Consider the following 18,125-nt stretch of genomic DNA (forward strand, 5'->3'; position numbering starts at 1 on the left):
AACATCTCTGATGTGGCAGAAAACTTTACCAGGCAGTTCTAATCTTCTTTGTCAGATTGGACTGCATAGGGCAGACATCACACGACTATGGTCCAAATTCACTTGAAGGCTCAGCTAATCAATGATCATATCCCCTCCCAGGTAAACATCTCCTGTAATGCAGGCCTCAATTATTCTCACTTAGGTAGATTGCATTGTTTGCATCTTCAAACAAGCATTGTTATGGGAGAAAATTATCATGTGATGAGGGATAAAATGAGAATTTACACATCCTTGAAATACATCATCCTCAGTGACTCCTGGGAATTTGGCCCATGACCAACATCAAAAACCCTGCGTACAGGTTCTAGTATTGGCCACATTACTTGCCTCAAAACCCCCAAGAAGGGGCAGTATTAGAAGGAAAAAAAGAAAATTCATAAGTGAAAAGCAGAATGCATTTGAGTCTTAAATTCTGTAACACCATGAGAGAAAGATGAAAGTGGTATTCTTTGGCTTGGCTTCGCGGACGAAGATTTATGGAGGGGGTAAAAAGTCCACGTCAGCTGCAGGCTCGTTTGTGGCTGACCAGTCCGATGCGGGACAGGCAGACACGATTGCAGCGGTTGCAAGGGAAAATTGGTTGGTTGGGGTTGGGTGTTGGGTTTTTCCTCCTTTGCCTTTTGTCAGTGAGGTGGGCTCTGCGGTCTTCTTCAAAGGAGGCTGCTGCCCGCCAAACTGTGAGGCGCCAAGATGCACGGTTTGAGGCGTTATCAGCCCACTGGCGGTGGTCAATGTGGCAGGCACCAAGAGATTTCTTTAGGCAGTCCTTGTACCTTTTCTTTGGTGCACCTCTGTCACGGTGGCCAGTGGAGAGCTCGCCATATAATACGATCTTGGGAAGGCGATGGTCCTCCATTCTGGAGACGTGACCCATCCAGCGCAGCTGGATCTTCAGCAGCGTGGACTCGATGCTGTCGACCTCTGCCATCTCGAGTACCTCGACGTTAGGGGTGTGAGCGCTCCAATGGATGTTGAGGATGGAGCGGAGACAACGCTGGTGGAAGCGTTCTAGGAGCCGTAGGTGGTGCCGGTAGAGGACCCATGATTCGGAGCCGAACAGGAGTGTTGGTATGACAACGGCTCTGTATACGCTTATCTTTGTGAGGTTTTTCAGTTGGTTGTTTTTCCAGACTCTTTTGTGTAGTCTTCCAAAGGCGCTATTTGCCTTGGCGAGTCTGTTGTCTATCTCATTGTCGATCCTTGTGGTATAACCTGGAAGGATATATGTAGAACAGACAACTAATAAATTTGCAGGAATGTTCCCAACATACAAGAGTTGTCCATCTCAATCACAGCATCTGCATACTTTCTTGCTTCACAAGAATCGTGGTGTTGAAGATTTCCTTCTGAGTTTACATTTTGTTGGGCAACCCAATTGGAGGTCTCTTTCTGTGCAGCCCTGTAAATTATTTTCCTTCCAAGTGCTTATGTAATTTTAACCCCTTGTTGGCTTGCCCTATTAATTCAATTCATCGCTTTCTTGTAAATTATTTTCCTTCCAAGTGCCGAAGTAATTTAAACCCCATATTGACTTGCCCCATTAATTCAATTCATAGCTTTCAGATGAGGTGTGCAAACCACAGAGGAAGATAGAGAAGGCATGCAGAAAGGACATTGTAACAATAGTCATGGGGCATTTCAATATGCAAGTTGATTGGGTAAACCAGGTTGGTGCTGGATCTGAAAAGGAGGAATTTATCAAATGCTTTTAGGGTGGCTTCTTAGAAATGCTTGTGGCTGAGCTGACCAATGAAAGGGCAATTCTGGATTGGGTATTGTGTAATGAATCGGAATTGGTTGATAAAGGGAGCTGAGGTAAGGGAACTTTTAGGAGACAATAGTCATAATGATCCTTGCAGTTTGAGAGAAAGAAACTAAAATCTGAAATGTCAGTATATCAGAGGAATAAAAGGGACTGCAGAGCTATGGATGAGGAACTGGCCAAAGTTCATTGGAAAGGCACACTAGCAGGGAGGACGGCAGAGCAACAATGGCTGGAGTTTCTATGAGAAATAAGGAAGGATCAGGTCAGCTATATTCCAAAAACGAAGAAATATTTGAATAGAAAAATGACACAAGCTGACAAGAGAAGTCAATGCCAAAGTAAAAGCAAAAGAAAGGGCAGAGAAGAAAGAAAAAATGTGGGAAGAGATGGACTTGGAAATTTAAAAATGTTTATAGAAAGCAATTAAGAAAGTTATTGGGAAGGAAAAAATTCAACAGAACTAGCAAATAATATCAGAAAAGATACCAAAGGCTTTTTTAAGAACATTAAGATTAAAAAGGAAATGAGAGTAGATATAGTACAGATGCTGGAAAAATTATAATGGGAGACAAGGAGATGGCAGAGGAACTGAATACAACAATTCTTTACTGTGGAAGACATTAGTTCTCAACCTTTTTCTTTCCACTCACACCATTTTATGTATTCCCTATGCTATAGGTGCTCTGTGATTAGTAAGGGATTGCTTAAAGTGGTATGTGGGTGGAAAGAAAAAGGTTGAAAACCACTGTTTTAATTGTACCTAATTGACTCGTTATGTGCACAGTTTCATAACTCCAAAGGAAATGGGCCAATGAAAAATTTTCTCAAGCAAAAATTGGGTCTAGTTAGAGCAGTGATTCTCAACCTTCCCTTCCCATTCACATACCATCTTAAGCAATCCCTTACTAATCATTGGTATGCGAGTGGAAGAAAAAAGTTGAGAACCACTGCATTAGTATTTTCAATGATGACAGGGAGAGGTGTGTGCAGTTAAGATGACCAGAGAAGTCACTTGGGAAGCTAAATTCTGTAAAGGTAGATAAGTCTGGATCAGGTGGAATGCACTCACGAGTTCTGAAGGAAGTTGCTATAGAGATTGTAAAGGCATTAGTAATGATCTTCCAAGAATCAATAGATTCTGGCATGGTTCCGGAACACTGGAAAATTGCCAAGGTCACTCTGCTATTTAAAAAGGGAGGGAGGCAGGGAAGTTGTTGGAGTCAATTGTCAAGGATGAGGTTACTGAGTGTATGACAAGATAGGCCAAAGTTAGCATGGTTTCCTTAAGGGAAAGTCTTGCCTGACAAATCTACTTCAGGTTTTTGAGGAAACCACAAGCAGGCCTTTGACAAGGTGCCGCACATGAGGCTGCTTAACGAGATGAGAATCCATGGAATTTCAGGAAAGATACTAGCATGGGTGGAACATTTGGTGAAGAGATACAAATGCCACAAGACTAGCACCACCAGGTTCAGGAACAGCTGCTACCACTCTACCATCAGACTTCTCAACAACAAGCTATCAGAGGCTCATTTAAGGACTCTTGTCCACTTTTTTGGTTTTTTTTTTCTTTGTTCTTTTTGTATTGCACTTAGTTTATTTACATTTGTTATCTGCTGTTATTTACATGTTTATGCTGTGTACAGTTTATTTTTGCACTACCAATTAGAGGTAATTCTGCTCTACCCACAGGATAAAGGAATCTCAGAGTTGTATGGGATGTCATGACAATAATCTGATTGGCAGGAAACAATGAATAAGGGTTGGCATCTGGTTACCAATGGTGTTGGGGCTACTAGTAATCAGTAGCCAACTGCAGCCAATTTCAGGGGTTGGTGTTGGGGCCACTTCCTTTTGTGTTGTATGTTAATGATTTGGATTATGGAATAAATGGCTTTATGGCTACGTTTGCAGATTTTACAAAGATAGGTGGAGGGGCAGGTAGTGAGGTGGAAACTGAGAGGCTATAGAGAGATTTGGATAGATAAGGAAGTGGTAAATGAAATGCAATGTTGGAAAGTGTATGGTCTTAAACATTGGTAGAAGAAATAAAAGGGTGATAGTGAAGAAGGCAAATTCATTGTTGGCATTCATATCTAGAGGAATAGGATACAAGAGCATGGGTGTGATGTTGAGGATTTACAAGGCAATGGTGAGGCTTCACTGGAAGTACAGTTTAGGGCTCCTTGTAGAATCTGTAGTGATAGAGTGCTACCACTAGGAAGAGTCAGAGATGGAGTGTGTAGCATCTGGGGAATATTGTATCTTGTTAATGTTGTATCTTTAGTAGATTCAAGGTGCCTTTCCATGAGGTCTGCATGTGTGTGTGATTTTTAGTGCTGGTTGCTTAGTTAATACATCTAGTTGTTTTATTGTAATAAAAGAAACATCATAGTACCAGGAGTGGAAGAAACAGCCAAGTTCTGCTGTGCACAGGAGTGAAAGAAAAAAAAATAGTGTGTATAGTGAGTAACAGTCGATAACAGGAGAGACAATATGGAGAGTTTTAAAGTTCCTAATGCTGTGAATTAAACTGGAAATACTGTTCATGAGTGGAGGCTGTTGAAGCAAAGGTTTGTGCTTTACCTGCAAGCGATTGGAATCGATAGCCAATCAGATACTACAGCAGATTGTACTGCTACTTAGCCTGGCAGGACCTCAAGCTCCAGAGGTCTTAACACATTTATTTTTGCCGAGGCAGAAGACCAGAACATATTTGACAAGGTTATAGAGATATTTGATGAAGACATTTCACCAAATAAAAATGAAATATTCGAGAGGTACCTGTTTTGCTCACTCACGCAGCTGCAGGGAGAGAACTTTTATTTTTTTTTTAAAAAGACTTAAAACTAAAAGCAAGAATGTGCAATTTTGGACTGCTGCAAGATTCAATGATCTGTGATCAAATTGTGTTCAGGATTGTTGGGGGAGAAAGGTTGCTACAAGAGACAAAGCTTACCTCTGCAGAAATTGTGAAGATATGCCACGCCAGTGAACAAGCTCTGCAGCAAGTGAAAAAGTTCGGTGATAGTGTAAAAGCCAGTGAAAACGAAGGTATAGTTAGTTGTGCCACAGTGTCTGGACTTGCACAAATGAAAAATGAGATACAGGAACCAACAAAAAGATGGAGAGACATTCAGTTGTAAACCATGCGACACTAAGCATGCGCTAAAACAACACCCAACTTATGGAAAAGTCTGTAACAAGTGCAAAGGGCAGAATCACTATGCAGAGCAATGTTTTTCCAAAGGGAAACTAAACAGAAGTAAAAGTGGACACACTGTAGAAGATACTATACAGACACTGTGGAAGAAACTACTCTCAGTGATAAATTTTTAATGGGAAGTGAACAGTTTAAAGCAGGATAAATGGACTGTGTCATTTCATACAAATGGAACAAACATTCCTTTCAAGTTAGACACAGGAGGAAAGGTCAATTTGATCTGTGAGCACGACATCAGGGCAATGAAGATAAAGCCATACAATCATGCAAATTCTGTACTGCTCAAAGCATACAATGGTCAGAGCATCAACATAAAAAGTACGTGTAAACTCAAGGTGAAAGTTAAAAGATAAAGAGCACCACCTCAGGTTCATAGTAGTCCCATATCATCTTATTCACTGTTTGGTGACAAAACATTTGAGAACTTAAACCTAGTCAAGCGGGTGTATCACCTTAACAGTGACCATGCACAGAACAGCGCAGAGGAAATAGTGGATCATTTTCCCAACATCTCCAAAGGGTTTGGAGTTTTACCATTCACCTTTAAGATAGAGTTTTACACACAGTCAATAGTGCATACCCCAATGTGGGTTCCTGTACCACTAAAAGAAAAGCTCAACCAGGAACTTGACTGAATGATGGTACTAGGGGTCATAAAGAAAGTGAAGGAGCCCATAGAATCGGTGAATTCAATGGTTATGTCAAAAAGAACAGTGACCCTCATGGCTGTTTGTAAAGTACTTCAGCAATATAATCAACAGTTGCAAAAAAGTTTAAAAAAAAACTTTAAAAACTTTTTTATTTATTTAAAAGATCATTAAGAAAAAAAAGTATACAATCCAATAAATATAATTTTGTATAAGTATAAAGAAAACACAAGAAAAAAAAACAAACAAACCCCACCCTCCCACCCCATCAGCCAGCTCTCTTAAGGAGAGCCAAAAATATAAGCAAAAAGGAACTGAAAGTATTTAATAAATCAAAGTACTTCCAAATAAGGTAACCACTTGTTAACAAAAAAGAATAATAATCATGCAGATTATATGTAATTTTTTCCATAACAATACAAGCTTTCAATTCATTATGCCAACGCATTATACTAATCGGTATATTATCTTTCCATGTACTAGCTACACATTTTCGTGCCAGAGACAACACTAATTGTACAAATGCAAATTGAAACTTATCCAAACCTAATCCCCTTAAAGGAACCATATAATCCATTAGAAAAATAGATGGGTCTAATGGTAACTTAAAATTATATAATTTTTCCAAAACTAACCTAATTTCTCCCCAAAATGATTGTACTTTAACACAAGACTAAACAGCATGTAAAAAAGTTCCAGTACATAAACCACATCTAAAACAAGAATCTGAATTAATAAAACTATATTTTTTTTCAATTTCTTTGGAGTTAAATATAACTGATGTAAAAAAATTTATAGTTAACCATTCCATATCGTACATTCGTCAGTCATAAGACATATCCGCCCAATTATCTCCCGGAAAAATTAAGCTTAAATCATTTTCCCATTTAAGCTTCGACTTCTCCCATTCTGGTTTATCCATACAATCTTGTAACACTTGATACACTGAAATATAACCCTTTTTGGGTTTTGGTGTAGAGGAAATCAAAGATTCAAATTTCCTCAGTACAGGTAGAATCACCTCTTTACTATAGAAATCTTTTACCAAAGCTCTAAGTTGGTAATAAACAAACAAAGAATTTTCAGAAATATCAAATCGTTCCCTCAATTGATTAAAAGAAAGAAATTGTCCTTCCTCAAAACAATCCTGCAATATCTTTATACCCTTAGAATCCTAACTCTTTAAATGATTATTAAACATTGAAAAAGGAATAAGCTGATTATTGTATAATGGGATTAAAATTGATAATTTACCTTTTAATCCTAAAACCTTATTTCTTCTAGACCATACCTTTAACAAATGTTTTAATACCGACATATTATATTCCCACAACAAATTCATATTCCATCGAAATATAAATTGATGCACATCAACTTCAGAAATACAAGCCATCTCCACTTTCGCCCAACTTGGAGGTTAGTCCAAATCCATCAATCTACTAATAAATTTCAACTGAGCTGCTTCATAATAATTTTGAAAATTAGGTAACTGAAGTCCACCTAATGCATATTTCCATGTAAGTTTATGCAATGCTACCTGCGGTAATTTACCTTTCCATAACAATTCCCTCACAACTGTATTTAGATCCTGAAAAAAACCCTTTGAAAGGGAACATGGTATTGATTGAAATAAATATTGGAATTGAGGAAAAATATTCATCTTAATACAATTTACTTGACCAATTAAAGTTAACAGAAGGTCTTTTCATTTAATTAAATCTGCTTTAATCTTTTTTAATAAAGAAACATAATTTAGATCCTGAAAAAAACCCTTTGAAAGGGAACATGGTATTGATTGAAATAAATATTGGAATTGAGGAAAAATATTCATCTTAAAACAATTTACTTGACCAATTAAAGTTAACAGAATAATTAAATCTGCTTTAATCTTTTTTAATAAAGAAACATAATTTAACGTATAATGATTGATAATCAGCATTTACAATTATTCCTAAATATTTAATTTTTTCTGACCATTTCAATTTTATAATATTTTTATACTCTGAATAATCACCCTCTCCAACTGGCAAAATTTCACTCTTGTCCCAATTAACTTTATATCCAGATAATTTTCCAAATTGTAATAAACATTCCTGCAAATGTAACAATGACTGTTTTGGTTCTGTCAAGTATATCAAAACATCATCTGCAAATAGATTAATCTTATATTCCTCATCCATAACTCTCATCCCTCTTATCTTTTCATTCTGTCTTATTGTCTGAGCTAACGGTTCAATAGCCAATGCAAACAAGGCTGGTGACAATGGACACCTTTGCCAGGTCGAACGTGTCAATTTAAATAGTAAGGAAACTTGACCATTTGTCACCACCCTAGCAATTGGGTTTGTATTTAAAGCTTTAACCCAACCAATAAAAAAAGGCCCATATTTAACCTTCTCTAACACCTTAAATTTAAAAAAATCCCATTCAACCCTATCAAAGGCTTTTTCTGCATCTAGAGCAACCATAATTGAGTGGTTGGGCTGCTTTCGATTTGCATTGACCAAAGTTATCAATCAAAGAATATTATCTGACGCATTCCTATTCTTAATAAAACCAGTTTGATCAATATGTATCAACTTAGGTAAGTACTTAGCAAGCCGGTTTGCTAACACTTTTGCTATAATTTTATAATCTTACATTCAATAAAGAAATAGGTCTATACGAAGACTCTTTCAATGGATCTCTCTCTTTTCGGAATTACAATAATTAATGCACTCGAACAAGATTCTGGTAGTGCCTTTCTTCAGTTATTTGTTGTAATACATCCCCAAACACAGAAGATAAGTCTTCATAACATTTTTTATAAAATTCCACAGAGAATCCATCATCCCCCAGTGACTTTCCATTTGGCATCTCCTGTATAGCCTCCTTAATCTCAAAATCTGTAAACTGAGATTCCAATTCCATAATATCTTCCTCCCCTAATACCAGTAACATTAATTTAGATAAATAAGATTCAATAGAACCATTATCCTGTTTACCCTCAGAAGTATATAATTTTTGGTAAAATGAATAAAACTGATCAGTAATTTCCTAAGGTTTATAGGTAACTATTGAATTCTTTTTAACAGCATTAATAGTCCTTGAAACCTGTTCCGTTTTTAATTGCCATGCAAGTACCTTATGAGCCCTCTCACCCAATTTATAGTAGCGCTGCTTAGATCGATTAATTAAACGCTCAAATTGATGAGTTTGCAATGTATTATAGCATGATTGCAAGTTTGCCAGAGCCGCTCTTTTATCTTCTGTCACATCTTTCTGAAACTCCTTCTCTAACTCAGTAATTTGTTTCTCCATCTCTAAACTCTCTGCCATATATTGTTTCTTAACTCTCGTAGTATAACTAATAATCTGCCCTCTTAAATAAGCTTTCAATGCATCCCATATTACAAAATGACTACAGAATTAACATTCTCAGCCAAAAACAAAGTAATCTGTTCTTTAACAAAAGTAACAAACTTCAGTTTTTTCAGTAACATTGTATTGAACCTCCATCTATAAGATGAACATACCACTTCCGAACTTACAAGAAAAAAACAGTAAAGAATGATCCAATATAACCCTACTTTTATACTTAGCCTGTAATACTCTACCCTGTAAATGTGCCGATACAAAAAAAAATCTTTTCTGGAAAATGAATCATGCCGAGATGAATAAAAATAAAAATTTTCTCCGTAGGATTAGCTCTTCTCCAAATATCCACCAAATTTAAATCTTTCATCAAAGCTCCAATTTGTATCGCCATCTTTGATTTCCTTATACTTTTCGGAGATCTATCCAATAAAGGGTCCAAAACACAGTTAAAGTCTCCCCCAACTAAGATATTTGCATTAGCCTGATTTACCAACAAAAAAGCTTCTAAAATAAAACGTTCATCATATATATCAGGTGCATAAATATTAAGTAAAGTCCAAGATTCAGCAAAAATTTTACAATTCACCCTCAAAACTCTTCCAGCATTTCCCTTCAAAGATTGTAATTCAAAAAGCAAACTCTTATGAATTAAAATTGCTACACCCCTCGCCTTAGAATTTTTTTTTTCTGTACCCCCACCAGTCCACTGCCATGGCGCTCCGCATTCGTCTCAGAATTAAAAGAAGAAGACATGACTAACCCAATCTTGCTTCAATTTCAAATGTTTTTTTTTTCAGTCAAATGTGTTTCTTGCAAAAAAAGCAATGTCAACTTTCATTTTTTTAATGTAGGCCAAAACTCGTTTCCGCTTAATTGGATTATTTAACCCCTTAACATTAAAAGTTGCAAATTTCAAATTAGACATTTCTACAAACTAACAATATAATCACGCACTATTAAATATCACTCCCCTTATAAATCCTGGAAAACACAATCCCTCCCCTATAAAACGTCAAGAAAGAAAAAAAATTAAGAAAAATCACTCCTTTTTTTAAAAAAAAACACCCAAACGTAGTAGCACTCTAAAAATCTGAATGTGGTAAACCCCACTAGCAGCAGATGACTGTCAAAGATTTCAATGGCATCCACCCCCCCCCCCCCCCCACACCAGCCAGACATACATGCATTATTCAATTAAAGATAATCAAATACAGTAAATATATTCAACCCATTGATTTTAGTTCCAATGATTGTTCTGGGTCTTCAATATCAAGAAGACTTTGTCAGCTCTTCTTTCTTTCCATTTTTTCCATTCTTCCCATTCCCATGCCCATTTCCATTTGCCCTTCTTTTAGGTGACAACAAGGAGATCGGCCATTTCCTCACAAATCTGGCAATGAATTGGCAAAAATTAATGCATCATGGTCATTTTCAAAAAATTGAGATGGAAAATTACCATAAAAAATCTTTTAACACTGCAGGGTAGCGAAAAACAAATTTATAACCCTTCTGCCACAATACTTCTTTAGCTGAATTAAATTCCTGATGTCACCTAATAATTTCTTGACTCAAATCTGCATTAAAAAAACCATTATTTTGAATCATTATTGGAGTTTGACTTTGTCATGCCTTTTGCACCACCAGTTGTAATATCATTTCTCTATCTTGATATTTCAAATAACGAATTAAAACCGCCTGTGGCGATTGTCCCAAAACAGCTTCTTCCTTAATGCTCTATATGCTCGATCCAACTCCAAACCTTCCAGAAAAAACTCTTTGCCCAACTTCTCAGGAATCCATTTCTTAAAAATTTTTATCAGATCAGAACCTTCAATATCTTCTGGAAGACCCACTATTTTCACATTATTCCTCTGACTTCGATTTTCCAATGAATCAATTTTCTTCAATAATTCTTTCTTCTGAATTTCCCAATCCACAAAAGAATCTTCTACTTTTTCAATTTTTTCCCTATTACATTCAACTTGATTTTTACATTAAAAAAAAGCTACTTCAGTTTTTAAAAAATTATTTATCTTGTACTGTATCAACTGATTTTATACATCTATTAGTATCACTTTTAACTACAGACATATGCTTCATATTTGTCATGTCTTCACACACAGTGCTCATTTTAGTTTTTACATCCAGGAATCCTCAAGACATCTGTTTAAATATAATGTCCATTTGGTAGGTAATCCCTTCCAAAACAGCACATATAGATTCCATTCTGGGTTCCATCACTTCCCTTTGAGGCCTACCTTCCCTGGTCTCCACCTCCATTTGTTCTTGTGTGCTGCCCAGTGAAGGTAAGTCTTCTTCTTCAGGCACCGCTGGCTCTCTTCCAGTGTGGCTGCGGATCTGAACACCCGACGATGGCCCACACCCGAACTCTTGAAGCACCGCGCATGCCCAGTAGGACCAGCGGCCCACCCGACAACATCGCGGGCTCAAGGGCCCCTCGGCCGGACCACCCGCGCACCCAACTTCACGGGCGCGGAGTTCAGTGCCGGCTGAGCTTGTCGTCAAGCCGGCGCCATCTTTCGGAGGTAGGATTGGCGCCAGCGTCATACTTAACCGGGCAGGAGTCCTCTTAGCCTTGGGGATTCCCACCGACTACTCTGTGGTTTCAATTGGACAGATAGGCCTCAATTCTTTGGCACTCTTGAAAGGTAATTTCTTCTGTAATTGAGCTTTCGTTTTTTCACATTAGTAGCCATTATAGTCCTCTAGTATTCCAATAATTGTAAATACTACATTTAATCACTTAGAAATTTTTAAAATGGGTATTTAAAAGACTAGCTAGTGAAGGGTGGAATTGCACGTTTGTCTTCTACGCCATCTTGCCACGCCCCTAAAAATAACTTTTAAACAGGTTTTGAATAGTTCTGCCAAGGGGAGGTGTTTTCCCACATCTTCTCCCTTACACCATCACACCATGCGTAAACAGCTAAGAAAACAGCCATTACACAATCAACAATTACTGAAGAAACTCGACCTTCCTTGCAAATTGAGCCTCCGGAGTAGATTTCAACGCAGCCTCGACCTCGGTGTCAATCATCAGTAAAGAATATTCCACACCGGCGCTGACTTTGTGTACCGCTTTACAAGATGGCACCGATGACCGACGTCGATCTCTAGATGAAGATCAACTGTGCATGCGCGCTACATTTTAAATGGCCCAGGCTGCGGGGGGACCTGACCTCCTTCAGTCCAGCCACCCTGGACTGGCGGTGGGGAGGGGTTATAGTTGGGTCGAGCGACCCCGTATCGATGGAGGAGGCGGAGGGGGATATCGCTGGATTGGAAGAAGAGGAGCAACTTATGGAAGAAGAAACAGTTATATTTAAGGGTGATGAGGCAGAACTCTGATCCTCATCATTCAGATTCTGATTTATCTAAGAAAGTGGAGAATTTGGCTATGCAAGTGAGCCAAGGGTTTTCAGTTGTGATGGAACAATTGGCTGAAATGAAGGGTGAAACGTCTTCTATTAAAATGGATGTGACTCAGTGCCTGAAAGCAGAGGATAAGGTTCAAGATAAATTTAAGATTGAAGATGCGTTTATTGATTGTAAAGATGATGAGAACCAGTGTAAAGAAAGGATGGGACAGATGGAGGATTCATTTATTGGGATATTCAGAAAAGTGACTTATTGAGGATTTGGAAAATCAGAGTCGGAGGAATTATGTTAAAATTGTTGTTCTTCTGGAAGATTTTGAAGGTCTGGATCCAGTTCACTTCTTTCAGAAGTGGATTCCTGAAGTTTTGGGAACAGCTTATTTCCCGAATGGTCTGCAGTTAGGGCTCATCAAGCAATAAGAAGGAAGCCACTTCCTGGTCAAGTTCCATGTTCCATTCTGATTTGATGTTTGTGCTACCAGGACAGAGAATTGATTTTTAAGACTTTCTGTACAGAATGCTAGAAGTAATCAGGGCCCTCATTAAGAATAATAGAGTATTTTTCTATGCTGATTTGAGTCGAGCTGTAATTAAAAGTCGTAAAGAATTTAATTCAGCTAAAGCTTTTCTGTGGAAGAAAGGTTATAAGTTTGCTTTTCATTATTCTGCTGTGCTTAAAGTTTTTATGGGGATTATCAAACTCAGTTTTTTTTTTAAAAGATGATGCTGAAGCTCTCACTTTTCCTAATTCTTTACCTGTTAATAAGCAGGGGCAAGATCAGGAAAACTTTCCTCAACAGCTTGTTTTGGTTCCGAAAGGGAAGAATGGGAAGCGAGAGATGGAAACCCAACACAGTTGATTGATATTGGAACTGAATACGATCAAGTTAAACTGAGATTTGAAAGAAGCTTACCGTACTTGAACTGATTATATTTTATTTTTGTTTGTTCTGTTCGGGAGGGGGGGGAGGGGTTCAACTACCAATCCTTCCGAAGTCGTCAACCACTTTGTGGCATTTGTCACTCCCATACAATTGAGGGGGTAATTTTTTTCAGGATTTTTTTCTTTCTTTATGACTTTTTTAAAAATGTCTTTCTTTGAGGAGATCTCTAAACTTGTTTGTAATAGAACCATGGGGAGGTGCTTCACCACTTATGTGGGATGTATATGTGATTTTTTTTATGGCGAATTTAAATTTTTCTACTTTTAATGTTAATGGGCTTAATAATCCAATTAAGAGAAAGAGGGTATTGGCATATATTTAAAAAGTTGAAAGTTGATATTGCTTTTTTACAAGAGACACATTTGACTGAATAGGAACATCAGAAGTTAAAAAGAGATGGGCTGGGCAAGTTATAGCATCTTTTAATTCTAAAGCAAGAAGCGTTGCTATTTTAATTCATAAGTTATCTTTTAAATTGGATTTAGTTTTTGAAGCAGTTGGTAGGCTTTTGATTGTTAATTGTAATTTTTTTTTCTGTATCTTGGACTTTAATGTTTATGCCCCTAATATAGATGATGATCAATTTATGATAGACTTTTTTTTTAATTAAATCAAGCATATAAAATTTTGGTAGGGGGTGACTTTGACTTGCTTCAATTCATTGTTAGATAAATCTCTCAAATCAATTGTTGGAACAAAAATGGCTAAAGTTAATTATATTAATGAAAGATATGAATCTAGTAGCGATTTGGAGGAAATTAAATCCTAAGGAGAAAGATTTTTAATTTTGCTCATCTCGATATGATTCTTATTCTAGAATAGATTTATTTTTAGTATCAGCACAGTTACAAGGGGGAGTTTTTAAAGGTGAATATAAGAGTAGGATTTTGTCTGATTCTTCTTTGTTGTTAATTACATCTACTGGTTTAGAGAGAGTGGAGAATGTGTATCGTTGGAAATTTAACCCTATGTTGTTGAGAAATCCTGAATTTATAAATTTTATGAGGGATTAAGTACAGTTGTTTTTGAAAATAAGTGTAGAATTGATTGGTAGTAAATTTGTTTTATGGGATGCTTTGAAAGCTTATTTGTGGGGACAGATTATTAGTTACACAGTTAAAATTTTTTTAAAAACCACATGGTTTAGACTAATAAATTGGAGAAGGAGATAGAAATTTTGGAAAAAGACGCAGCGGTATTCCATGGAAGTTAAGAAAGCTTGTTTAACTAAATTGAAATTGCGGTATAATTCACTACAAACATAAATTTGAGAAGTAATTGCAGAGAACTAAACAGCATTACTATGAGTTGGGTGAAAGAGCCTACAAAGTGCTAGTGTGGAAGTTAAAAATAGATCAAGCTTCTAGAATGATAAATGCTCTTAGACATGATTCGATGATTACGTATAAACCTCAGGAAATTAATACTGAATTTCGTACATTTTATGAGAAATTGTATACTTCTGAAATATTGGAAGATTATTTAAAATTGATAATTTTTTGTCTGATTTGGCTCAACTTTCTTTGAAGAATATGGATATTAAGGATTCTTTTGGGGAAGTTTAGAGGGAGGGGTGGGTGGTTATATAGGGTAAAATATTATGTACTTATATTATTGTATGATTTATTATGATTAGTAAAATTTTCCCAAAAAAAACAATGATGACCCAAAAGACTTGAATGCCATCATATAGAGGGAACATTATCAGAATCCAACCAGGGTTGAAATTACAAGTAAGATGCAAAGTTTTTCACTAAATTGGATGCATGCCAGAACTTCTGGCAAATAAAACTATGATGATAGCACAAAATAATGTACATTTAATACACTATTGGCTGATTCTCTTGTCTGACAATTCCTTTTGGAATTTCCTCAATTCTGGAAATGTTCCACAGGACAATGGAGCACATCATAGAAGGCATAAATGGGGGTACATATGTACATGGATGATATGATCCTACGGGGATCGACACAAGAAGAACACGAGAGGCTCATCAAAATGCTACAATACATCCAGAAATATGGATTAAAGTTAGAGAAAAAATGTCAGTTTGGTGTGAAGGAAATCACCTTTCTTGGAGATAAACTGACAAAAGCAGGTGTAGAGCCAAACAAGAGCAAGGTGAAAGCAATTTTAGAAAGGTCTAGACCCACTGACAAAAAGACATTGAGTGCACTGGGAATGATCATTTTCATTGGTAAATTCATACCAAACCTGTCTTCCAAAACAATGTACCTAAGGAAGTTGTTACAGGAGAAATGTGAATTCAAGCAGACAACCATGAGGAAGAATGGGGACGACTGAAGATCATTCTAACTACAGAACCAGTACTTTTGATGTTCATTGACGCATCCAGGAAGAGTATGGTTTCTTCAAAAGATGGAATAGGTGCCATTCTACTTCAGGCTATATGAGAAGATTGGAGGCCATTCACATATGTATCAAGGACAATGGCAACAGCTGAATGTCAATTATGCACAGGTCGAGAAAGGGTGTCTAGGTCTGGTCTATGGACTCAAGAAATTCCACAGTTATGTATGTGGTCTGCCAACATTCGAGGCAGAGACAGACCACAAGCCATTAATAGCAATAATCAAGAAAAACTTTGATGAAACGTCGCTGATAATCCATAGACTGAGATTGAAACTACAATGTTATGACTTTGAATTGATGTTCACACCAGGGAAACGTGCTGTGTTTTCCAGGGCAACGACGCAATGTGAAGCACCCAATGAGAGTTCCACAGAGATGGATGTGGATATGAATCTGATCATCGAATCTATTCCCATATCTGGTGAAATCCAAGCAGATTGCAGCGGAAACAGAAAAAGACAGTTCTTCAGAAGGTCATGAAGAATCTGAATAAAGAATGGCCTAGAGGTGAATGTCAGCCATACTATAACATCAGAGCTGACTGTTGTCATTGAGCTTCTGATGGGACGTAGACTACGCACCACACTTCCCTGCTCTGCAAACCCAAACAAGAACCGAGATGTTGAATCAAAAGTGTCTGAAAGGGAGACAAAAGGCAAACTATTACAAGTCTGCAAGAAGCTTATGGCCACTGGCACAATACCTCACAGTGAGACTCAGAGATTACAACACTTGGGACAAAAAGTCTACTGTTCTGGGAGAAGTAAATCCAAGATTCTACACTATCAGAACAGGAGGGTCAAATACTGAGGAGGAATCGAAGGAGATACCAGAGGTACTGCAGGAACAGATAAATGCAGAGAATTCAGCCTGCACAGAAAGAGAAAAAACGCCACCCATGCAAGACAGTAGTGGACAAGCAGAGCCAACACAAGCACCTATGTTAAGAAGATCCACACGAGTTGTCAAAGCTGTGTTGAACTTTAAATTGAAAAGATACTGTATTAATGTATCATGTTTGATTAAACATCTCAAGGAAAGGGGATGCAGTTGTAGAGTGCAACTACTAGCTGGAGTTTGAGATGGTGTGTGTAGCATCTGGGGAATGTTGCATCTTGCGAATGTTGCTGCATCTTTAGATTCCAGAGAGATGTTTTCCCATGAGGTCTGCATGTGTGTTTTCAGTTTTTAGTGCTGGTTGCTTTGTTAATCTAGTTATTTTAAAAAGAACCTAAGTTTTTTTATTGTAATAAAAGAAACATCACAGAATGGATGTGCTAGCATTGGAGAGGGTTCAGAGAAGATTCACAAAAATGATTCCTGGAATGAAGGGATTGGCATATGAGGAACATTTGTACTCCTTGGAATTCAGAAGACTTGAGGGGGGGGGGGGGCGGACTCACAGAAGCATTTTGAATGTGAAAAGGCTTTGATAGAGTAGATCTGCCAAAGTTATTTCCCTTGGTAGGAGAGTCCAGGACAAGTGGGCACAAGTTCAGGGTCGAGTGAAGCTCACCCATTTAAAACAGATGCGGAGGTATTTCTTTAGCCAGAGAGTGGTTATCCTTTGGAATTTATTTACCTCAGGTGGTCATGGAGGAAAGGTTGGATGTATTTAAGGCATATTGATAGGTATTTGTATAGTCAGAGTATGAAAGGTTATGGGGAGAAAGGGGATTGGGGCTGAGTGGGAAAATATATTAGCTCATGATGGAATAGTGGAGCAGACTAGATGGGTGAATGGCCTTATAACGCCACATGGTTTTTTTTCATTAATTTTCTGTTCATTTCAAGGACGTTTGTTGCAGCTATACAGGTAGACCTCCGTCTTATGATCGGGTTACATTCCAGGACTCTCATCGTAAATTAAAATTATACCGCTCTCTACCTTTTTTAATTTATATGCTGAAAACCTTAATATGAGTGCAATTTAAACTGGAAAAAAAAACATTACTGCAATGCACACTACCTTATTTAATTTAAATTTTATTAGGTGCTAAAAACTTTTATCATAACACAATTTGATGCAACTTTGGCTTGATGCAACACAAATTTTTACACAATGCGGCTTTGACACGATGCAAATTTTACATGATGGCTGGTTTGCTGTACAGTACTACACAGTGCACTGCTAGAATTGCTCAGCATTACGAGAGTAGCATAATTGCAAATGTGGGAAAGCATTGTAACGGATTGTGACTATCGTAACTTCAAAAAATATCACAAGTTTGGACATCATTATTCAGGGTATAAAGCATTGTTTAGACCCATTTGGAGTATTGTGTGCAGTTCTGTTTGACCCAATCCAGGAAGGATGTGGAAGTAGTGGTATGGTACAGAAGAGATTTACCAGGATGCTGCATGGATTTGAGGGA

The 18,125-nt window shown here is 37.4% G+C and overlaps 1 protein-coding gene across 4 annotated transcripts in view; it reads left to right on the top strand.

Moving 5' to 3' along the window:
• hsf2 (heat shock transcription factor 2) overlaps positions 1-18,125 on the top strand; it is a 72,117-nt gene that overhangs the window by 940 nt on the left and 53,052 nt on the right. The window lies entirely within an intron of this gene.

Source organism: Narcine bancroftii, chromosome 6 (genome assembly GCF_036971445.1).
Source record: "Narcine bancroftii isolate sNarBan1 chromosome 6, sNarBan1.hap1, whole genome shotgun sequence".
NCBI classification, from domain to species: domain Eukaryota; kingdom Metazoa; phylum Chordata; class Chondrichthyes; order Torpediniformes; family Narcinidae; genus Narcine; species Narcine bancroftii.